Source organism: Triturus cristatus, chromosome 4_2, assembly GCF_964204655.1.
Source record: "Triturus cristatus chromosome 4_2, aTriCri1.1, whole genome shotgun sequence".
NCBI classification, from domain to species: domain Eukaryota; kingdom Metazoa; phylum Chordata; class Amphibia; order Caudata; family Salamandridae; genus Triturus; species Triturus cristatus.
Window position 1 is genome coordinate 731,294,997 of NC_140586.1, and position 25,522 is coordinate 731,320,518.

A 25,522-nucleotide genomic window follows, 5' to 3' on the forward strand; every position below is an offset into this window, starting at 1 on the left:
GATCTGGAAACTCAAAAGCAGTAGTAATGCTTGCCGGTAGGTGGCATTTTGCGGCTCCACACAGAGATCATTCAACTCCAGAACGTGCAGGATCACATTTAAGCGCCACGCAGGTGCACTGAAATCAGTTCCTTCCTTTCTTTCAGTACCTTCAGACGTAGATTCCAAACTTTACTCCACTAATTTTCTCCAAAATTCTTTTTTTCACCAGTGTGCATGGTAAATGTTTATTATGGAGACTTCTAACCGTTGCTTCCTCACCTTAGAATATTCTACAGGTGTCAGACTGGATCAGGAAAATCTTGAGCAGTACTTCTGCACACCGGTTTGTGGTGTCGATCTACGTGTTGTTGTCATCCTTGTTGGAAATTATGTTGCAATGCCCATATAAGAACCACCCTTGTGCGCTGACATCAGTTCTTTCTGCATCGTAGGATCTTTATCGATAGTCCTAAACCTTGAATAATTCTATGCTGTTTGCGTGAACCCCAGAACACCTTCTTCAATATATATATATATATATATATATATATATATATATATATATATATATATATATATATATATATATATATAAAGAATCCTGGAAAAAGACATTGAAGAATATTCATCACTGAAAGTCCTTTTCTATATATTCACAGTGTAGGCTGTCAGATGCATTTTCCTGGTGAATGCTGGAGGAGAAAAAACTGGAAAAGGATAGACCAATAAAATTTGCAACACTTTGTCATCGAAAAAAGGCTGTCTGTAAATATTAAACAGAAAGAGAAGGAACAAGCAGCCTGATAGGTTATCACTGAGAAGCTTAAACAAGCATTTGCAATGCAGTAGGTCTCGCATTCACGCAAGTTTAAGCTATTAGCATTGTAAAGGACAATGCCTTTTATTTATGTTTTGGGTTTTAAAACATAAATAAAAGGCATTGTCAATGACAATACTAATAGCTTAAACTCGCGTGAATGCGAGACCTATTGCATTGCGAATGCGTTATTTTTCTGTTTGCATTAGCATTATTGCTTGGTTTAAGCATTAAAAAAACGCCATGTCATTGATTGAGAGACGATTTATATGTATACCGTGTCCTACGAGCCATGTTGTGACTGAAAACTTTATAAAAAGTGTTGTGAAATAAAAACATTCCACCCTTTCCCATTTTAATTTACAAGATATATTTAATTGGAGGCACAAGAAGGTACAATCACTTGAACGTAGCAATGGATGAAGCCTGGACATTGGGATTTCGGCCAGACCATATCAAACCTGCTAACTATAATCTGGGTATCATATACTTGGTAGTATTTTTTTAAAACATAGCAAGTTTGGTGGGGACTTTGGGCTGGGTCAGGGACAGTACTTGGAATACGCTGTACTGTCCAACCTCCTCAAAGAGATATGGCCCACAACACAGGCTGACCTTATATGTAATACTTGCATGTGGAGCGGGTAAATTCCTCATTTCCCTCTTGCGTAAGGCCATTAGGGCAGATGCAGTTGATCGGCCCCAAGGGCATTCGGCAGATGGAACGCGGATCTGAAGGAGCCTCTGGAGGTGGGGACTGGAGGACAGTGGACGCGCTCACACGCACGATCTCACGCAATGCCCGCTTTAGGCTCGTCCATTATTATTACGCGCATCGCACATACATGACCCCAGAGAGACTACATCGCATGGCTCTGCCACCCCTCCGGTGTACCTGTCCATCGTGCTTTGCTTGGATGATGTGCCAGGCGGCTTAGCTTTCGCCATGGTATACTGTAGTGGAGTAGGGGGTTGGTCTGGATGCGGAGCCAAAAATATCCTGTTGTTCCACACTGAGGTAAGTTGTTATCTCTGGTTACTCTCTACAGTGAGCTCCGATGGGGGGGTCGGCCAGGGGTGGCCACCGCACTCACAAGTCGCATCAAACCTCGTTTGAGCGACCCCACCTCCCCTAGCGGGCGCTGATCCACTGCCCCAGGCCCGGATGTACCCATGGGCAGGCTGTCTGGAGCGTGGTGCACTATTTAGCTGATACCAGTCACTTCACTTTAGGCCCATCCAATCTTGCACTTCCCAGCACGTCTACGACCAGGGGGGGAGGGGGACACATCCGTGCTACCATGCCGCCACCCGAGCTGACCACGAGGTCTCAAGGGATTTTATGGTACAGGGTGAAATATTTGTCTGGTAGTTTTACCCCCACGCGGCAGCAAAGGGCGGGTCTCTCTTACACGTACCTTAGTCCCCCAACCGGTGCGGCCTCATCACCGTCGTGGCCTAATTTGACTGCCAAAAAACGTATGCAGGGGATCGAGGTAGGCCTTTCACATCTTCACCTCCACTCAACAGCAGCCACTCAACACAGTACAGCGGACCCGGCGCACCCACCACAGCAGCCCGCACCTCCACAGTCTGCAGACCAAATCCGGGGGAGTCTCAGGGAAGCCGATCCGGCGCGGTCGGGCCCAGAAATCTATGTCGCCCACACACCGCGGCCCGGTTCATCCACCGAGTCTCCGGCATCGCGTCCTCAGCCGAGGCCGCCCACCACACAGCCGCACCACGGGCGCCGAGCCTGCATGCCTGAGTCCAGAAATCTGCATGCGTACTGGCCGCAGAAGTCCCGGCAGTACAGGTCTACTGCCCCAGCCACGCACCTTCAGTCGCTGCCTCCGATGGCCTCACCTTAGGGAGCACAGCTGCTACTGCAGCTTTCTGTCGAGCAGGCGTCTATGAAGACCGGCAGAACGTGTAGTCCGAGGCCGCCCACTATGCAGCCGCACCACAGCAGTCAAGTATCGGCTGTACAGCCACCGGAGCTCGACGGTAGCAGCAAAGGCACCACCAAGTCTCAGAATGAGAACAAGCACGGTCCGCTTTCACTTTCGTCCATTGTGAAAGCTTTCTTGTCTTTATGGGGCCATGTGTTTAAACACATGGCCCCATAAAGATAAGAAAGCTTTTACTTCAGCCGGAAAGCGGACGAGCCCGTCCAAGTGGGCCGGCCGAAAAGTGTACGTCACGCAGAGGTCTTTCCAAATGGCTGGCCACCGATTAGCATAAACGGTGACGCCGGCCAATGGGAAAGAGGGGCGGGGCTTGAAGCCCTTTGCAGAATTCCCTCTAAATAATTAAATCTCGCCAGCGAGACTGCGCATGTGCGCAGTCCACGCAGGCGAGACCTAAAAAGGGACCTGCACCTTTAAGGAACCCAGAGGTACCCCATCCCACAATGCACTGGCAGTTTGCCTGAGAGTGTCAGTTCTTTTTTCCGGCTCCTTCAGGCAGAATCTCTGAACGCCTCTGGTGTTTTTCAGCTACACAACCTGTGCTAAAATGTATTCAGTGCTTTTAAAAGCTTTGAACTTGATAATTTGTCATCTCTTCTGTCAATTATACACTCATTTTTTCGGAAATTCTGACGAGTTTTTAGTCAGAATGCCTGCTTTTTTTCACCAAATGTCCATTATGTGGTAGACAAAAGGCTAGCTCTGATGCTCACAAGGTTTGTGTGCTGTTAGTCACCAACACACCTCACTAAAGGCTCTGACACTCGCAGTAAAATGTCTTAGAGAACTCCTAAGGACAGAGAGGGCATCAGACTTCATGGCTGGATTCAAGATATGAAGCCAGACCAAGAGAGGAAGAAGAGGATAAAAAGATCTTCCTCTCACCAGTCTCCAGAAAAGTGGCAGAAGGCAGGTAAGGACTCCCACAAAAGGAGATCTGTGTTCAGAAAGTCTCCCTCTCGACATCGGCATCGACACCATTCTCATCTCATTGACGCCTTTTGCCAATATCAAGAACATAGACGTCCCAGTCGAGAGGTTTGGTCCCGTCCTGTTTGCCTTCGAAGGAAGGCTCAAAATTGACATAACACCATCACCGTTCGACTTCCAAATCGGTGGCAAAATTACCTAGGACACTGAAGACTAGATCAACATCGAAGTCCCACCACATGACATCAAGATCTCATCGGTCGGCGTCAAAATCTCACCACTCGACTTTGAAATAAAACCCACTTGGCGTTGAAGAGACATTCCTCTCCGTGGAAGACACCAGTTAGGACAAAGAGAATATGCACAACATCAATAACACCATACACACTCTCGACGTCGAATTCCTCAAGTGGATATTTCATACTGCTGTCAATGGTAAGAGACTTAACAGCAATCAGAGACTCCTACACCTCAACCAGGATCATTTACAACATTTAAATTTGTCACCTGTACAACAGCTCTAAAGGGTCACGTCCATGTTGCCCATTCGAAAATGGAAGGCTCCATCTCCAATTACAGCACCACCATCAGATCACAGTCTCATAGGAGATCCAACACCACCTCATCAAGATCTGCTGCTGCCTCATTGAACATATCTCACACAACAACTTCTCCACCTCAGTCTCTGACTAGGATTTCTCCAGTGGACAACATCATCACTTTCCAAGACGCTCTAGTAAGAAGGGCATCTAAACTTAATATCATGGTTGATACACCTCAGCCAACAGTGTCAGTGATTTTGTAGACTCTACATCCAAGATCTATTCCTAGAAATCTTCTCTTTCTTCTTTTAGGTCTTGTGGACATTGTTGAAGAAACATTTCTAACACCAGCTACTGTAAAATCAGCTATGCCTAAGCTTCTGAAGAAGTCCAGGCCACCACAACAAGATCCGGATTTCTTAAAAACTGATCTTAAACCTAAGTCGATTATCACAACAGCTGTAAGAAGGATTGCTTCTTCGGCTCCTCTGGAGCGGGGGAGCAAATGGATGGATGCCATTGACAAGAAAATCTGTGGCATGTCCTCTACCCATTTACGAAATGCCAACTCTGCTGCATCATTGTGCTGATACCACTGTGAGATATGTGATGGCATTAATGCATTCATGGTTGACTTGCCAAGTCACAAATAACAGGACTACCTCGAAACGGTCACCGAAGGTTCCTTGATCTCCAATCAATAGATCAGTGCTACAGTGGACTCGTTTGAACTTTTGGCTACTGCTTTCTGTCACGGCATCTCTCTGACGCAAACATATTGTCTGAGACTCCTCACTGAAGCCTGACGCCCATTTGAAAATTGCAAACTGGACGTTTTCGGTTTCCTCACTTGTTGACTAGCACACTGAAGGGAGATGCTTTGAATGAAAAATAAGACCGAAATGCTTAAAGCAGTCAGCCTTGAAGAGCAAAAGAAGACATTTAAACAACAATACAAACCCAGAGACAAACAGTTTTATTACCATGGGGTCAAACTCCTAGGTGGACTTATCATTACTCACAGCAACAGCAGCAATCACATGGGCCTTACCAAAGCCGTTAGAGAAGGAGATCTCCTCCACCTAAGCCTTCACAAACCAAGGGCAAAAACTCTTCTCAGAACAAACAATGAGGAACAAACACCCCCTTCACAGTTTCCCACTCCTTTGCGTGGAGTTACGAAATTCTTCCTGGAAGAGTGGAAAAATGTAACATATGATAGATGGGTTTTTAGATCATTCAAAATGGATGTGCACTCCATTTCTAAAACACCCCACCACCAGCCCCTCCATCATGTCACAGTAACCCATCTAGACGATCTATTGCAAGAGTCATCCATCCTTCTGCAGAAAAGAGCAATAGCATACATCCCAGGGAATCAGATCAACAAAGTTGTCTACTCAAGATACTTTCTTTTTCAAAAGAAAAGTTATTTAAAAAAATTCTGCCTATCCTGAATCTCAGACCTCTCACCAAATATATCATGCAGGAAAAGTTCTGAATGCTGTCACTTAATCTAATATTCCCACAAATAAGACAGGATAATTAGCTTTGTGCGGTGGACCTTCAGGACGCATATTTTCATATCCTCAATAGCTCATTATCACCAACAGTTTCTAAGAGTTTTATTGGAAACAGACCGCTATCAGTACACTGTACTTCCTTTCAGTCTAAAATCAGCCCCCTGAACTTTTTCCAAATACATGACTGGTTGCAGCACACCTAAGGAAAAAAAGCATTTTTCTGTATCCGTACCTAGACGATTGGCCGATAAGAGCAGACACTTTTGACAAAGCAAGGAAGGATTTTGCAACCACAACAGCTCTATTATCAAAACTGGGTCTGCAACTCAATGCAGAAAAATTGATCTCCACACCAGACCAGTGTCTCACATTTGTTGGGGCAACAATACAACAATAGACGCACAAAAGGAAAAAGTGTTTTCTTCGGAGGATAGAGAGCATCATCAATCCAAGCGAAGTGGTGCGCAGCTTCTGCAGCAAGTCAGCCCAACTGTTTGTTAGATAGCATCTCTTCTGGGTTCAATGGCATCCTGTATTTTCATAGTCCCGAATGCACATCTCTACACAAGACCTCTCCAAATTTGCCTAGAGGATCAATGGTCCCAAAGAATGGGACGCTTGGAAGATGTAAACTTTGTAACCGAGAATGCATGTCATTCCCTCTCTTGGTGGACCAAGTCCCAGAATCTACCAACAAGAGTGCCTTTTCAGAAGGAAACACCCTCACAAACCATCATCACAGACGCCTCAATGATAAGATGGGGCGCTCATATGAACCACCTCACCACTCAAGGTTCTTGGTCTCGAAAGGAGAAGTCATATCATATAAACTTATTCAAACTGAAAGCTGTACATCTATCTCTCAAGACTTTTCTACCATCTCTCACCTCCAAAGATCTAATGATCCCCATAGGCAACACCACTACAATGTACTATATAAACAAACAAGGTGGAACAAGGTTAAGACAATTATCGCTCCAACCACAAATAGTGTGGCATTGGGCTCTGGCAAGATTTCACATTCCAGGAGTCCAGAACGTTGAAGCAAATTTTCTTTGCCGTTTACACGAAGAGAATCGCAAGTGGGTTGTCCATGACGAGGTGGTAGACAACGTCTTTGAAGAATGGGGCACTCCAATGTTAGATTTGTTCGCTACTGCTCCAAACAAAAAATCCCAAGACTACATGTCCAGTGCTCTAGAAAGAATGCCCTTTTGATAGACTGGGTGACTCCATTTGTGTACACCTTTCCACCAATTCCACTCATACCACAAATAATTCAGAAATTGATGAAGTCAAGCATCACCATGAAACTGATTGCTCCGGATTGGCCGAGACCGTGGTGGTACACAGATCTCCTCCAGTTATTCATAGTCCGTCACATGTGCCATCCACTCAGACCAGATCTTCTGCCCAGACAACAGGGCATAATTCAACATCCAAGGATCCATTCATTGAATTTGGCAGCATGGCTCCTGAAATCACCCAATATGGCCATCTAAATCTTCCAGATGATTGTATGAATATTTTAAAGGAAGCTAAACGGCCATCCACACAAACCTGCTATGCCTTTAAGTAGAAGCGTTTCTGCATATGGTGTTGTAATAATAACCATGACCCTATTAATGTACAGGAAAATGTCATCATTCCGTACTTGCGTCACTTGGTCAGGTCAGGCCTGGAATTATCTATTAAGGTACATTTAGCGGTAATTACTGCATATTGAAAATCATCAACGCAAGTCTTTCTTCAAGAGTCCCGTAGTCCAAGATGTTTTGGAAGGTTTGAAGAAAGTTTTATCTCCAATCAGAAGTCCTTTCCCTCCTTGGGAATCAAACTTGGTATTGGTAAAATTGATGGGATCTCCATTTGAACCTATCCATAAGTCTACGCTGCAACACTTTCTTTTTTTTGTTGTTGTTTATAAAGTTACAAATCCTATTCAGGTTGAAAAACTATTCTAACATAAGAAAGCAAATAAGAAACAAGAATTAATCCCAAAACAAGACCTAGGCAGGACATGCTTAAAAGTGAAAAAGAAAATACAGTACCCATCAAAAGGCATTTCACTTATATAGACATATGACATAGTCTAAAACCCAATAGGTCAGGGCTCAGTGCAAATGACAGGGGCTTTCTAATGGGGCATCCCACCACAGACGGGGGAAGTGGAAACAGAGACACTCTGTTAATTGTTCATCCTCCGAGTAGTAAACTGGACAGGACATCTCCGGCACCTATATCGCTGCCCTGACTGGCTGGCACAGCAGCCCCACTCCCAACTAGATATTGCTTGTACAATCCCCAATAGCTCTTTAGGCGGTTCTGGGGGGGTTAATCAAAATTGTGTGGTATGGGTCATAGGTATATTGGCGCTTCAAGGAAAGTCCACATACATTTTTCTGTTGATCACTTCTATGACGGTGCTGTAAGGTGTAGAGAAACCACCAACTCTACAAGGGAGAGCAAGAGCTCAACATGAATATCTATCAAATCCCCAGCACACGTAATTCTTACAGTTTTTCACGTTTCCTTTGAGTAAGTCAAAACAGTACATAAATATCAATAAATCATATGCGAAGTCTCTTCTCCGTTCTTTATTTCAAATGGAACATCACAGTCACAGCCAGTCACAGCCAACATGTGTTTCGTCGTATAGGGAAAGTAATCCCACGACTTCCTCAAGGCTGTACAAATAAAAACAATAATAAATACCCAATGGTATCAAGAACTTCTGAGTAATGAGGGGTTATTCAACAATATTATGAACTAGTCATGGTCCAAAAGCAAAGAAACTGAAGTTTCGCAGCAGAATGAATTGTACTTTATACATCATTGCAGAGATGTGATAAATATGAAAGTTAAACGTTGTGGCGCATTCACAGTAAAGTATAAATGTGAAATTATAAAAAACCCGATATTCAATTTGCCAATGTTTTCAGCATAGCAAATCCTTATTTATAAGAGTTTACAAACGTAAAGAAGATTACATATTCCAAGGTACTTGGTAAGACTAAGACCCAAAAGGATGTGGAGAGAGAAGGAAATGGACGTGAGAAAATACGTGACATGTTCATACCTAGTAAGATACTATATTGGGGTGTTCGTCAAAGCCGTAGTGACAGAGTGAGTGACAACCAGCATGCCAACCCGTGTTGATTCACTCGGGAAACCATAGCCCGTAGCCAAACATATTTACCTATTTTCCGTCCGAGTATGCTTCTATTGCGTATAAAGAAAACAACAACAAAGCCATATTAGTGCTCTGTCTATTCGGTGCTAACTCTAAATTAGAACAATGTGTGCAGGCAAAACCTACTTATAATGTGGTTAAAATTCCAGACCACATGGGGGGTCTATTCTGGACGAGGACAATCAAGTTTCTCACTCCTGGGGGGGTAGCAGCTTGTTGTATATGTCTGATTGCGTATTACAATATATCATATCTGCTCTCCAATTTCCTATCGGTGGAATCAGCCCCTTGGCCGAGCGCATGGCAACCCTACGCTTTGCTAGCAGCATACCCATCGCTACCAGCTTCCTGTAGCTTTTATCTATTTCCGTATCATACCAAAGTAGGGCCAGAAGTGGATCGGGTACTAGAACGTGTCCCGCGATATCGCTCATGGCAGTAAAGACCTCACTCCGGAATAAACAAATGTCAGGACACAGCCGAGCAGAGTGCAAGAACCCAGCCTCTGGTTCCACGCAGTGATCATAACTACCAGAATCTCGCAGTCCATAGCGAAACAGCTTAGTTGGGGTGTAATAACCTCTATTTATGTATTTAAAGTGTATTAGGCGATGTCTGCATTTGGTGATATGTGCTTAGTGACTTCGAAGCAATATCTCCAGCCCTAATCAAGGACCAAGCCCAAATTGCTGTGCCAGCCTAACCAGGCCTGCGAGGATGGTTTTGCTTGTATTCTAATGAGAGCGAATAAACTGATATTAGAATCTGCGCAAATGAGATGCGCAAGTATGTGCATTGCAGGGGGCACCTGCATGTTGTCCCCCAAGGGCTCACGCCACGCATGCCTAACCCTGGCGAACTGGAATTGATCTAATGGCCTGAGCACCTATCCATCTTTGGGCAGGTTTTCCCAGCTATGGACAGCGCCATCATGAAAGTAGTCCCCTATCTTAAGTATACTCCATGCTTTGAGTGAACTATAAACACCCTTTTCCATCCTCGTCTGGAACCAGGAGCACCACTCCAACGGAATCAGTGGTGAAAATAGGAGAGTGCCAGCCTGATACTCTAGCAACCTATGCTAGGTATGCGTAGTTGAGTTTCTAGTCTAGAACACCATGTCATCAGATGGGAGGTTTAAAAAGGGACTGCTGCAGGGTGTCGGTGGCGGTCGCGTTTCTTTCGATCTGCAAATTTGGTAAGTCCTGTGGGCCATGTATCCAGCTGTATGCAAGGGATGCCTGCGCCACTCAGTAGTATAAATCAAAGTCTGGAGTCCAGAGGCAACGCTGCAACACTTGTCATGGAAAACAACTTTTCTGATAGTGATTACCTCGGCACATAGAGTCAGTGAGTTGTAGTCTCTGTCTTCAATAGAACCTTTCACAGTCTTCCATTGTAATAGGGTTGTTTCACGTACGCACCTTTCCTTTTTGGCCGCCCGCTCCCACCTCCCAGCTGCTCCTCCCTCCCTCTGCCCTCATATGGAGGCCGCGAAGCGGTGGTAGAGAGTGACCTTTGACCCTGTCACCAGGCAGGTCGCTCCCCCCATCCGCCACGCAGCCCCCTGTGGGTTGAACCTCCGTTGCCGTCTGACTGCTCGCTCCCTTTTTTATTCTATACCCCTGCGCTTGGCTTCTGTGCCACTTTGTTTTTTCATTCTGTGCCCCTGTGTTTTGCGTTCTGTACCCCTGTGCTCTGTTGTTCCTCTCCCGCTGTCTTTTCCCACCGTTTTTTTCCCGCCGTTTTCCCCCGCCGCTGAGCCCCTGCAGCCCCGCCCCCATCACTCCCATTGGCTGCCCCGCTCCCACCTCCTAGCTGCTCCTCCCTCCCTCTGCCCTCATATGGAGGCCGCAAAGCGGCCACGCAGCGTCCGCGCGCAGCGGGCGCGCCGCTGGCGCGCCTAAGGCAAGCCCGTCTGCGCCCGTTCGCGCCTGGACCGCACCCAGCACCAGAACCCCTGGACCCCGCACCCCCCGCAACGCCAGACTGCACTATGACGCAAGCACTCTCCACGCTCTCAACACCAGACGAGACCACCCCTGCTACCGGGCAACCTCGAAACGCACCCAGGGGCCTTTCACCTGCCGGAACTGCAGATTCACCAGCATCCAACCCTCCACACCACCAGCCAGAGAACCCAACCACCTCCGCTGCATCCTCCTCAACACCCGCTCCGCTCGCAAGCACGCCATCGAACTCTGGGACCTCCTAGACTCCACCGCCCCCGACGTCGCCTTCCTGACGGAGACCTGGCTGAACGCCACCTCAGCACCAGACATCGCCATAGCCATCCCACAGGGCTACAAGATCTCCCGCAGAGACCGCACCAACGGAGTGGGAGGAGGAATCGCCATCATCCACAAAGACTCCATCAAAATCTCAACGAACACCGATGACACCCTCACCACTGCCGAGCACATGTACTTCCAGATCCACACCCACACCGACCCCAACACCACCCTCAGAGGAACTCTCATCTACAGACCTCCCGGACCCCGCCCACAGTTCAGTGACACTATCGCCGACCTTATCAGCACCCACGCCCTCGCTTCCACGGACTACATCCTCCTCGGGAACCTGAACTTCCACCTCGAGAACAACGACGCCAACTCCACCGCCCTGATCGACAACCTCGGACTCAAACAGCTCGTAACGACACCTACTCACGCCGCTGGACACACGCTCGACCCCATCTTCTCCGCAAGCCCCCACGTCTCCTTCAACCACACCACCGAACCACACTGGACCGACCACAGATGCGTCCACTTCACCTTCAGAAAACCCACCACACACCACCGCACCCAACAGCTACCACACCGCTGTTGGGGCAAGGTCACCGAGGACCAACTGACTACCGCCCTCGCCCTGAGAAAACCCACCAACCCCACCGACCCATACACCGCCGCGACCAACCTCACACAGTGGATCAACGACTGCGCCAACACCCTCGCCCCTTTCAAGACCTCTACAACCAACCACACCAACAAGAAAGCCGCCTGGTTCACCGAGGACCTCCGGATCTCCAAGCACACCTGTCGGAAGCTGGAGAAGAAATGGCTCCACGACCGAACACCAGACAACCACACAGCCCTCAAGAGCGCCACCCGCAGACACCACCAACTCATCAGGACCGCCAAGAAGACCGCCTTCAAGAACCGCCTAGACAACAACGCACACAACACCAAAGAGCTCTTCAGCATCGTGAAAGAACTCTCCAACCCCAGCTCCAACACCAACGACATCCCACCATCTCAAGACCTGTGCGACTCTCTGGCCACCTTCTTCCACCGCAAGATCACCGACATCCTCGACAGCTTCAACTCCGACCCCCCCCGCACCCACCACTGAGTCCACCACCCCTGCGACTACCACTCGCACCAGTCGCCTGACCGTCTGGTCCAGCGTCAGCGACGAAGACCCCATCAAAACCATGAACTCCATCCACTCCGGATCCCCATCGGACCACTGCCCTCACCACGTCTTCAACAAAGCCAGCGCAACCATCGCGCCCCACCTCCGGAAAACAATCAACTGTTCCTTCGAGACAGCAACCTTCCCAGAAAGCTGGAAGCATGCCGAGATCAACGCCCTTCTGAAGAAGCCCAATGCGGACCCCAAGGACCTCAAGAACTTCCAGCCCATCTCCCTGCTCCCTTTCCCGGCAAAAGTGACCGAGAAGATTGTCAACAAACAGCTGACCCGCTACCTCGAAGTTAACAACATCCTGGACCCTTCCCAATCCAGTTTTCACAGCAACCACAGCACCGAGACCGCCCTCATCGCCGCCACTGACGACATCCGGACCCTGATGGACAAAGGAGAAACAGCCACCCTCATCCTCCTGGACCTATCAGCAGCCTTTGACACGGTCTGCCACCGCACCCTATCAGCACGCCTCCATGACGCCGGTATCCAAGAGAAGGCCCTGGCCTGGACCACATCCTTCCTCTCCGGCAGAACCCAGAGCGTCCGCCTCCCACCCTTCCGCTCCAAAACCACCGAGATCATCTGCGGCGTCCCACAGGGATCCTCCCTCAGCCCGACGCTGTTCAATATCTACATGGCCCCACTCGCCCACGTCGCACGACAACACAACCTCAACATCATCTCCTACGCCGACGACACCCAGCTGATCATATCCCTCACCAAAGATTCCCACACCGCCAAAGCTAACCTCCACAGAAGAATGAAGGCCGTAGCCGACTGAATGAAGGACAGCAGACTGAAGCTGAACTCAGACAAGACAGAGGTCCTCATTCTCGGACCCACCCCATCAGCCTGGGACGACTCTTGGTGGCCCATGTCACTAGGCACAGCCCCGGAACCCACGGACCACGCACGCAACCTGGGGGTCATCCTCGACTCCACTCTCTCCATGACCAGGCAAGTCAACGCTGTCTCCGCGTCCTGCTTCAACACCCTCCGTATGCTCCGCAGGATCTTCAAATGGATCCCCCTCGACACGAGAAAAACCGTTACCCAGGCCCTCATCACCAACAGACTCGACTACGGGAACGCCCTCTACTCAGGAACTACAAACAAGCTCCTGAGACGACTCCAACGCATCCAGATTGCCTCGGCCCGACTCATCCTCGACGTCCCCCGCCGCAGCCACATCACACTCCACCTGAGAGGCCTGCACTGGCTCCCCGTCAACAAAAGGATCACCTTCAAGCTCCTGATCCACGCACACAAAGCACTGCACAACACCGGACCCACCTACCTCAACAACCGACTCAGCTTCCACACCCCCACCCGAAGCCTCCGCTCAGCCAACCTCGCCCTCGCCACAGTCCCTCGCATCCGAAAAACCACCGCCGGCGACAGATCCTTCTCCTACCTCGCCGCCAAGACCTGGAGCACTCTCACCACCATCCTACGACAGACCGAGGACCTGCTGGCCTTCAGAAGACTCCTCAAGACCTGGCTCTTCGACCAGTAGCACCCCCCCCTCCCCAGCGCCTTGAGACCCACTCGGGTATGTAGCGCGCTTTACAAATGCAGTGATTGATTGATTCCTTTTTGCCTAAAGTAGTATCAGATTTTCATCATAACCAATCTGTCACTTTGACTACCTTTTTTCAAAACCTTGTACTACAGCAGAGAGAACTTTATATTCTCTTGATGTTAAAAGGGTGCTGTTTTTGTATCTAGATAATTACAAAATTATAAGAAAATCAACCCATCTTTTCATAAATGATGGTTCCTTAAAACAGGGATTAGCTATCTTAAGCCAATCTATCGCTAGGTCGATAGTCTCCTGTATCTCTCTGTGCTACCAGATTGCAAAAAACACCTATAACCAGGCAAGCGGAAAGCTCATTCTACAAGGGGAAAAGTAGCAACCACAGCTTGGATCAGACAGGTTCCAATCTTAGACATTTGTAAAGCATCTACTTGGAAGCCTGTACACAGCGTGCAGATACCGGACAGTCGTGTTGTGGGGGTGAGGGGGGTTCTCTCAGCTTTCTACTCTATTCAAGGTTTAGGACTATCAATTGCATACCTGTAGTCCTAGTTCTGCATCGTAAGAATCTTCATTGAAGTCATAAACACCCTCCCTCCTCCCCAGCTGTCAGGGTTTATTTGAATCATGTGCATAATAAAGAACTGACACTGACAGGCAAGGTGCCACTGCAGTGCATTGTGAGAGGGGGTACCGATGGGGTCTTTAAAGGTGCATGTCTCTTTTTTTAAGCTTCTCACTGATGGCCTATCAGGCTGATTTTTCTTTGCATGCTTATTATATAAGTACTTCTAGAGTGCATACCTACCCATTGGCATCCCAGCACTGATAGTGCTGCACAGAAGCATCAGAGGACTTTACCTAAGTTCCTTCATTAAAGAGAAATATTCTGAAATGCTGTTTGTTATTTACAGGCATCCTTTTTCTATGACAAAGTGTTGCATGTTTAAAGGCTTTATTGGTCTGTCATTTTCCAGTTTTTTTCTTCTCCAGCATTCACCAGGAAAATAAATCTCTGACAGTCTACACTGTGACTATATGGAAAATTACTTTCAATTATGAATATTCCTCAATGTCTTTTCACTCGATTCCTAATATATATTGAAGAAGGTATTCCGTGGTCTGCGCAAATACTACAGGAATTATTCGAGATTTATGACTTCATTGAAAGTTCCTACAATGCCGAACCATGACTACAGGTATCTAATTTTTCCTTTCTTTTCCTTGCTTACAGCGTGGATCTGAAGAGCTACCTTAGTCATTTTCTACCATCATTTTGACCTTTTTGTCAATTTTTGAGATATTGGTCCCAGTGTGCTCGGACATTTCCCCTAGAAAACCTAGGGTTTAAACCTTGCGGGTACTCCACAGGCAGATGTGTGTGTCTCATTCCCACGCGGTTTGTCTCTGGTTCCTGGGGTCGGGTCACGGCTCCAAGGCCTACGCAGAGTGCAAGTCGATGCTCCCCAAGGCAATTCGTGAGCAGGCGATGAAGATCCTGGCGGCGTGGCTGAAGAACGCTCTGCGCCATTCTCAGTCGTGATCCTGGGGCAGACCGCGGGGATGTTCTCAGACCTGTTACTGCAGACTGTCGTCTTGTGCTCTAAGACCTCTTTCTCCAAGTCAGTGAAGTCCAACTAACGTAATAAGAAGTCATAGCATTCTTATGCTTCTCTGTCCAAATGCCATGTTTCAAGGCCCTGCTCCTGTACTCCACCAGTGGAGCCGACATCTGGCCCCTCTCCACGCTATCCCAAGTTCCCCAGAGCTGGAACGACGCCCGCCCAGTTAAAACAATTTTTTCATTGCAGTACACCCCATCTTTGGGCCTCTGACTCTCTCTGGCATGCCTTTGGGCCCCACTGAGCTAGGAGGTGACCAGGCTGGTTTACATCCAGTGGACCTGCTCCCCTATGCCAACTGATCTTTCTGGGTCTGCACCCGGATCCGGACTGACTTATTCCACCCCTGCACCCTCTCTGCCGGTGCCGTCCTCAGAGGTGCAGCTGCTGCTCTACCATAAACATATAATCATCCCGAGTCCGAACAGGTGCCACCCCGGCGCTGTACGACATCGTTGACGGTGCCATCCAGCCCTAGCAACTCCTGCACTTCCTGCCACTAGATAGTCCTTCCTCCCTGAAGGGGTAGATTTAGGAGGAAAGGTTCAGTCCCACTGTGGGGGACCCTGATTCAGCTGAGAACTGGTAAGAGGAGCTGGGTGACTCCAGTGGTTTAGGCACTTTCCTAGAACTCAGGCATGGCATCGCTGTATCGAAGGAAGGCTCATCCTTTGCCACCGTAATGCGCAGGGCAGCAGATGGTCCTTGACTTACAGCTGCCGGCAGTCAAGGTCAACAACAACGTCTTGATTGGGATGCGGTACAAAAGGGGGTGGTGATGGACGGAGCATCAGAACCAATCAAACACTCCCACCCAGTCAACAGATCTGGGTTTGATCCATCACCGTTCTTTAGCCCACTCTGCCACCCCAGTTCAGAAATGGCCATATGCAAATCAGTCTGACCCTGTGCCTCATGGGAACAGTCCAGCCCGAACTGCCAAGCCATGCTTTCCCTGGACCGGAAACAAGCTTCCTAGGACCGGTTTCTGGCTTTTCAACCGTCTTCAGCCAGGCTTGCTTGAATCCAGTGGCAAAGTGAGCAAGGGACTCATGTCTGAGCATACCCTGCCAACTTATGGCGAACAAAGCGGTACAAAAGGGGGTGGTGATGGACGGATCAAACCCAGATCTGTTGACTGGGTGTGAGTGTTTGATTGGTTCTGATGCTCCGTCCATCACCACCCCCTTTTGTACCGCTTTGATTGGGATGCATCACCCAGTAGCAGGTTCGCCTGAGCCTTTGCTCCTCTTCAATGAAGCCCTCATCGGCTTTCTCCTTGGGGCCTGGGGCAAACCTTGCACAGGGGCTCCTGTGCAACACATGATTGCCCAATGCCATTGTCCCGTCCTAGGAGAGCCAGCCTTGCTCTCCCAGTGCCCCTCTTCTGAGAGCGTGGTCGTTCAGTCCTCAACATCTATGGTCGTTCTAAATGCCTACCCTTCCACCCCGCCTGACAGGGAGTCCAAGAGATTGGACACCTTAGGGAAGCATATTTTTTCTTCCACCAGCCTAGCCTTGTGGTCGGTGAACACCGCATGCCTCTTGAGCCGTTACGCCCATGCATTGCACAACTGCTTCCCAAGGAGCGCCGCGCCATACTCATCCAGGCCCTCGTGATTGGTCGGGATACAGCAAAGTTTGCCATCCAGTGCGGGCTGGACACAACAGACTCCCTTGTTAGAGCCATGGCTTGTACAGTGGCGTTGCAACATCAGGCCTGGTTGCGATTCACTGGGTTCTCGGGGGATGGCCAGGCATCCCTGATTGGCATGCCCTTCAGCATCTCCTGCCTGGTTGGTGGCAAAACTGACACAAAGCTTGACCTCTTTCGAGAGTGCTGTGTCACCTCAAAGTCTCTCTGGCCTCCTCTGCCCGGTCTCCGCAGCAGTCATTTTGCCCCTACCACGGACATGGTGGGGCACTGCGGGCTTCTGCTACACCAGCCATAGCTGCCCAGTCCTTATGTGGATGGGACTGTGGATCCCAAAGAGGACACTGGAGTCAGGTCCAGTGAGTGGTCCAACCCAACACTACTCTGGCAGCCGCGGCCTCCAAGCCTCTTTAGTACACCCCCTATCCAACAAAGCCGTCTGGTTGATGGCAAGTTTCTCCCAATAGTCTGCAATTGCCTCCTAGAAGTGGGTGTTTCAGATCGTGCAGAAGGGGTGCGCCTTCCAATTTGCTGGAACACTCGGCCTTTTCCACCATCCCAAGAACGGATGATGTAGGACCACCTCTCCTTGCTTTGTCAAGGAAGTACAGGCTCTTTTGGGCAACAGAGCCATCAAGAGGGTGCCTTCACCAGAAGGTGGTGTTTGCCAGTTCCGCTACTTTTTGGTGCCAAAAAAGGCTGGAGTACTTTGACCTGTCTTAGATCGGCATCCTCTCAACGCCTTTCTACAGAAGGAGAAATTCAAAATCCTCATCCTGGCTTTGGGTTGGTTTGTCTTCCCTGGAGACTGGATAAAACATTGGATTTGCAGGATGCTTATTTTCACGTCCCTTTGCTGCAAGCCCACAGGTTTTTCCTGTGGTTCATGGTGGGCATTTTCAGTTCTCTGTGCTCCCCTCCGGCCTCACCAAACCAGGACACGCTTCACCTTCGTGCATTGAGATTGAGCAGTGGCAGTTGAGAGTTTTCGATCTTCCTCCTGAGGTCTGTGATGTCAACTTGGCAGCCTGGCATCCCTCCACTAAAACTTAGTATGCCTGCCGTTGGATTAAGTTTGTGGCCTGGTGCTCCACACATCATGTGGACCCCCTTTCTATACCACTGTTGGAGATGTTGCTGATTGTTTGATCTTTAGCCCAGAAAATGTTTTCCGTGGGCACTGTTAAGGGTTACTTGTCAGCCATTTTGTCTTTCCTGTAGTTTCTGGATAAACCTTTTCTGTTCAAGTCACTTGTAGTGATTAGTTTCCCTAAATGTTAAATGCAGCACTTAATTCCTCCTACCCACGTTGTGATGCCCCAATGGTCCCTCTGTCTTGTCATCACGTTTCTGATGTGTTCCCCCTTTGAGTGGGATGACTACATAGCACAAACGCCATCCCCGCATCATCATCCTTCAGACTCGCCTCCGGAGGATATCGGAGGATTCCATAATATTATGGACCGAGCCGCTAGCAGATTTCATCTTCCAACAATTGTGCATCAATTTGACTGTTTCCTCTATGATTTTAAAGACCAAGAAAGACAGTCAGATCAATGCCTATAATTTATCATATTTGGCAGGAAGGAATCAAAGTCATGAAGGCGCCAGCTTTCGTGGTTCCTGTGCTACCAAGATTGGACAAGAAATATAGAGCCCATGAGGGCTCTCCTGCGTGTCTAACAAGTCACCCCAAGCCTGACTCTGTGGTCTCTCAGACATCCCAGAGACGATCAAAAAATCTGTCTACACCGATCATTTCTCCACCAGACAAGGAGGTTCAGCGCCTTGATTCAATTGGAAAAAGATTTTCATTAATGGCAGCAGTCTCAGTTAGGGCTGCTAATGCTTTAGCCATTTTGGCCCATTATGATAGGCAAATGTGGTCCGATATAGGTACGATGAAGGATGTAATTCCGGAATATAGTAAAGAGGAGTTTCTTAAAATACTCACAGAAGGAGAAAGAGCAGCGTCAGAAATAATTGACATTGCTATGGACATTGCCACGACAGTTAGCTGGTGCTGCCGTATTAAGGCGACAAGGGTGGTTAAAAGCAACAAATTTCCACCCAGAAGTTCAGACCAAAATCTTGGATATGGCCTATGATTGCGACAGCCTATCTGGCAGCCATATTGATGAGGCGCTCACCGCCGTTAAAAAAGATACTGATACTGCTAAGGCGCTTGGAACCCTTCAGTACCGCAAGGTGCCCTTTCGGGGAGCTAGAGGTAGGGGTTTCTCAAATTATAGGGGGACTTACCAGCGTTCCCAGTCCTACCAGACCTACCAGCCGCAATATCAACAAGTATATCAGCAGCAATCCTACCGCCAAGCAACTACAGCTGGTTTCTCTAGGCAAGGCTCCAGACCAAAGCCAGGATCTCAAGGCCGTGACTCTGGCCGCAAGCAGTGATTGCAGCAGGGTACCAGCTGCTTTTCCTTTCCCCCTGAATGGTGCGAAAATCTCCGAACATATCAACCAGTGGCGGGACATCAGACAAGTGGGTCCTGGATCTCATCTCTTATGGCCACGCTTTCAAATTCCTCCCAATACCCTTCCCAGAAAAGGTTGCTTTTTCCCAGAGAAGCAAAGGCTTCTACTCCTGCTTCTTTCTCATTCGCAAAAAGTCGGGAGAGTGGAGGCCTATCCTAGACCTCAGAAAATGTAGCAAATTCCTAAAGAGTCAAACATTCAGGATGGTCACACTTTCAGACATCCTATGACGCCTCAACAGAGGTGATTTCATGACTTCATTGGATCTCGAGGATGCATACTTTCATGTCCCTATTCATCCGGATGCACAGGAAATTCCTTCCATTTGGCCTCAAATCGGCTCCACAGACTTTCACAAAATGTTTAGCTCCAGTGGCAGCAGCCTTGCGAAGCAAAGGTCATCAGGTATTCCCTTACCTCAAAAACTGGCTGCTAAAGGCACCATATTCTCGCCTACTGAAAAATGCAACAGACGATTGCCTCACTCTTTTTTCACAAATTGGGTCTCTCAATCAATTGCCAAAAATCTTCGATCCTACCGAACCGGTTTATGACATTTCTGGGTGCCAGATTGGACACCATCCAGAACAAAGCTTTTCTTTCCCTGGAAAGACAACAAAGCTTACAAGCTTTAGCACTCAAACTGTGCAGAAAAAAGTGTGTTTCTGTGAGAGTGTACAAATCTCTACTGGGAATGCTCTCTTCGGCAATAGATCTCGTGCTGCTGACTTGCTTGCACATAAGGCCTCTTCAAGAGGAACTACAACGTTAATGGATTCAAACCACAGGTTCATTCAACGACGTGGTCAACATCACTCCTCGGATGGAAGAAGCTCTATGGTGGTGTACTCAGAAATCACATCTGTCCCAAGGCCAGTCTTTTCTTCCAGTCATCCCAGATAATATAGTGACAACAGATGCTTCTATAGAAGGCTGGGAAGGACACTTACAGGACCTGCAAGTGCAAGGGAAGTGGCCCTTGGCTCAGCGTCAAATGCACATAAACAGGTTGGAATTGAAAGCCATTTTCCTATCTCTTCAGGCTTTCCTTCCTCGAATACAGGGGTCATCGGTGTTGATCCGGACGGACACAACCACAAGCATGTTTTATATCAAGAAACAGGAAGGCAATATATATATATATATATATATATATATATATATATATATATATATATATATATATATATATATGGTCTCGTATGGACCAGCAACAGGGATTTATGGCTCACCAACACTTTGGGGCCCATCAAGGACCCTTGAGTCATAATTCGTGCAGCCATCATGGGACTAATTAAACGCACCACACAATCCAGAATGCAATGCGTTTCACTCACCTGAGCGAGCCCATCCATGGGCGTGTAATTATAAATTATGTGGGTGTGTCAACAAAGCACGATCTCTTCGTCGAAAGCCTCTGATGAGGGCGGATGTCCAGAAACGCGTCAGGCAAATAAGTGTCGACATGAGGACTGAAAGGACAAACTGGACAGTGAGCTTGTACCCATAGTTGTTGTTGGGGAGTGCTGTCGTGCCGGAGGGCAAGTTGGAGCTTAGAATTTGTACGCGGTCGGCCCAGCCGCGACGACTTGCACCACCCCATTATGAAAGGGGGCCACGGGGCTTGGAATTTGTTGGATCTCGTATGGACCAGCAACAGGGATTTATGGCTCACCAACACTTTGGGGGCCCATCAAGGACCCTTGAGTCATAATTCGTGCAACCATCACGGGACTAATTAAACGCACCACACAATCCATAATACAATGCGTTTCACTCACCTGAGCGAGCCCATCCATGGGCGTGTAATTATAAATTATGTGGGTGTGTCAACAAAGCACAATCTCTTCGTCGAAAGCCTCTGATGAGGGCGGATGCCCAGAAACGCGTCCGGCAAAAGGACAAAGTGGACAGTGAGCTTGCACCCAGAGTTGTTTACACCAGAGCCCAACTTCGTCTGACAGCAAAAAACTGACTATATTCGTCTCGAGCACTGCAGCATCTGACACACTTAAGTAGTCCTGAGGCGTTTCGGCGTTGCTCCGCCTTATTCATAGGAAGGTGTGTCTTAATAATTTCCACGTGGACTTGGTCCCGCAGCGGCTGAACTGCGGGTCCCAGCATGCACCAGGTGGGTATTCGCATGTGTTACTGGACTCGTACATTACTGCCTCATAGCGTTATTTCACCCAGTATCTCTGTTATTTTTGCCATCCTGACGGTGCATTAACTTTTCTTTTTGCCAAGTGCTTTTTTAGTTGCCAAGTGCTTAAGCAAATGTTGCAGTGTTCCTCAAAATATGCGCTTCAGCAGCGAAGTTGTAGGAGAAAGGAAGACTCCCTTCTCCTCTCCCCTTCTTCAACAGAATACCAAATAGCCCAGGAAATCCAAATGCGGCTGGCAGCGTTGTAAGCGGGTCATCCCCCTCCATAATTATTACCAAAAAGAGTTCCATTTGCCGGGGGCCCGACCCTGCAGGGCAGGCTCTTTAAGGGCAGGAATGAAGATCCTGCCGCTCGTAACTCCTCACAAAACACACCAGAGCCCAACTTCGTCTGACAGCAAAAAACTGACTTTATTCGTCTCGAGCACTGCAGCATGTGACACACTTAAGTAGTCCTGACGCGTTTCGGCGTTGCTCTGCCTTATTCATAGGAAGGTGTATATATATATATATATATATGTATATTATCTACTGGCGGTCGCCAGTAGATAGTTATAGTTAGGACCGAGTTTCCATAGGAAATCTGAAAATTCTATTTTGAATAACTTTGGCGCCAGTTGACGAATGCTCGCGAAATTTTCAAAACTAATGGGGCGCCCCGTTCAGCTCCTACCCTGAAAGTCTCGGGGTGATATGTCAAGCGGGGGCCGAGAAAAAAGGGGGGTCCCAAAACGCGTTTTCCCCATGCATTTTTCCATAGGACCTGAACGGCTGAACAGAATTACTTGAAATTTGGCAGAGAGGTAGTCCTCAGGTCAGGGAAGTGCCTTTTGCAGGTATGGTGTCAATCTGTTCAGTAGTTCCTGAGAAAATAGCATTTAAAAGCATATAAATATCGATAAGCGCGCACCGTGCGAGCACCCTAACGTGCGCGAACGTAATTCTGATTGGTGGTTACATGTTAGTCAACGTTCGAATCGGTCGAAATCAGGAAGTGTCGGCCGCCATTTTGTTTGTTTTCAGTGCGAGAGTGAAAAAGGAAGGTGGCGAATGTGAAAATGGGGCAGGGTAGAGAGTTCCTGACCCCCTAGCCTTTGTCAGGGGGTCCATGAAGGACCCCGAAGGCAGAAATTTGTTTTTAATAATTTTCTTTTTTTAAATCGCGGGGGTGCGCGCACCGTGCGCGCACGGTGAAAAACCAAAAAAAATAATAATACATAAATAGATTAGCATTTAAAAAAACGTACAAATTCACTGAAAAAACCATAGGTTTCACACACGTTATGGTTGGGAATTAGCATTTAAAAAACCTTGCAAATTCACTTAAAAAACCATAGGTTTCACACATGTTATAGTTAGGTGGATATTTCACTCGTAAAAAAACAATGAAATTCCCCCGTTATAGTTAGTTCAGATAACTATAACTTGCGTGACCGCCACTCTATCACAAGGATGATGTCATCAGTGATGTCATGAGTGATGCCACTGACCATGTCATGAGTGATGTAATATGTGACGTCATGAGCAGTGGATTGCGGGCGCGCGAGTTATAGTTATCTGAACTAACTATAACGGGGGAATTTCACTGGTTTTTTACGAGTGAAATATCCACCTAACTATAACATGTGTGAAACCTATGGTTTTTTAAGTGAATTTGCAAGGTTTTTTAAATGCTAATTCCCAACTATAACGTGTGTGAAACCTATGATTTTTTCAGTGAATATATATATATATATATATATATATATATATATATATATATCCTACTGGCGGTCGCCAGTAGGTAGTTCTAGTTAGGACCCTGTTTCCATAGGAAATTCGCAACATTCTATTTTGAATAACTTTGGCGCCGGTCGACGAATCCTCGCGAATTTCTTAAAATAGGTGGGGCGCTACGCTCCGCTCCTACCCTGAAAGTCTCGGGGGGATTCGTCAAGCGGGGGCTGAGATAAAAGGGGGGTCCCAAAACGCGTTTTTCCCATGCATTTTTCCATAGGACCTTTAGACAGGGCTACAGCCCGAACGGCTGAACAGAATTACTAGAAATTTGGCAGAGAGGTAGTCCTCAGGTCAAGGAAGTGCCTTTTGTAGGTTTGGTGTAAATCTGTTCAGTAGATTCTGAGAAAATAGCCTTTAAATCAATATATATATCTGAGCCAGCTTACGGTACGCTTACCGTAAGCTTACCGTACGCGTACGGTGGCGTGCGCGAGCGCGATTCCGATTGGCTGTTACATCTAAGTAAACATTCGAATCGGTCGAAACCAGGAAGCGGCGGCCGCCATTTTCTCTCTCGCACTCTGAGGGGGGGGCTGTAAACAAAGGCAAAAAACATATAAAGGGGCTGTTTAGACTGCGCCCATGCACATAGCCATGTTAGTTGAGTCCTCAAAGATCCCCCAAGGCCAAAAACGGTAAATTGTTATTTTTTGAAAATTTCGCCGATTACGCTTACCGTACGCGTACGGTGCGCTTACGCTAAAAATTTTAATAAAAAAAAAAAAACACTCTCTGTGCATGGCATATTATTCTCATCACTTACAAATTAAATTTAACAGATTACCTATCACAAGGAAGCGCATAATATGTCCTCCATGTGCGCACGGTGCGTGCCCACCTTGCGTGTACGGCACTAACTGCGTAAAGTGGGCGCGCGGTGCGCGAAGCGCACCGCGTGCTCACTGTGTGCGCACGGTGCGCGAAGCGCACCGTGCGCGCACGGAACGAACTGCGTTAAGTGGGCGTGCACGCCACGAATGGCGTAAAGTAACTTAGCATTTAAAAAACCGTACAAATTCACTGAAAAAACCATAGGTTTCACACACGTTATAGTTAGGAATTAGCATTTAAAAAACCTTGCAAATTCACTGAAAAAACCATAGGTTTCACACATGTTATAGTTAGCGGAAATTTTACTGATAAAAAACCAATGAGATTCCCCCGTTATAGTTAGTGCAGGCAACTATAACTCACGCGACCGCAATCTTCTGCTGATGACATATGTGTCTTTATGAAAAAAAAATATTTGTAATATATGTATAGCTAAAAATGTATGGAAGAAGACATGGGCAAATAAGTGTCTAAATACAGTATTCGCATCAGCAGAGGATTGCGGTCGCGTGAGTTATAGTTGCCTGCACTAACTATAACGGGGGAATTTCATTGGTTTTTTATCAGTAAAATTTCCGCTAACTATAACATGTGTGAAACCTATGGTTTTTTCAGTGAGTGTATATATATATATATATATATATATATATATATATATATATATATATATATATATATATATATATATATATATATATATATATATATATATATATATATATAAAGCAATTCCTTATCTGTATGTGTGTATATATATATATATATACACACACACACATATGTAAACATATGCATAACGGGCAAACATATATTTGAAAGGGTATAGGTTGACATTGTTGACCCCCTGCACCCTCCCACAGCATCAGGGGACAGATTTGTACTGGTGGTAGTGAATTATGCCACCAGGTACCCTGAAGCTATTCCACTTAGGACCAATGTTCCCTCTACACTTTGTTTTGGAAATAATTTGCTTTGCCTCACTTTTCGAATCGTCGTTGTTTAACTAGTCTCACCGTCAATGAACCTTACTTTACCTCTCAAAAAGACACA

The 25,522-nt window shown here is 47.4% G+C and overlaps 1 protein-coding gene across 1 annotated transcript in view; it reads left to right on the plus strand.

Annotated features, from left to right (window-relative positions):
* Positions 1-25,522, plus strand: part of CC2D1B (coiled-coil and C2 domain containing 1B) — a 654,195-nt gene that overhangs the window by 309,032 nt on the left and 319,641 nt on the right. The window lies entirely within an intron of this gene.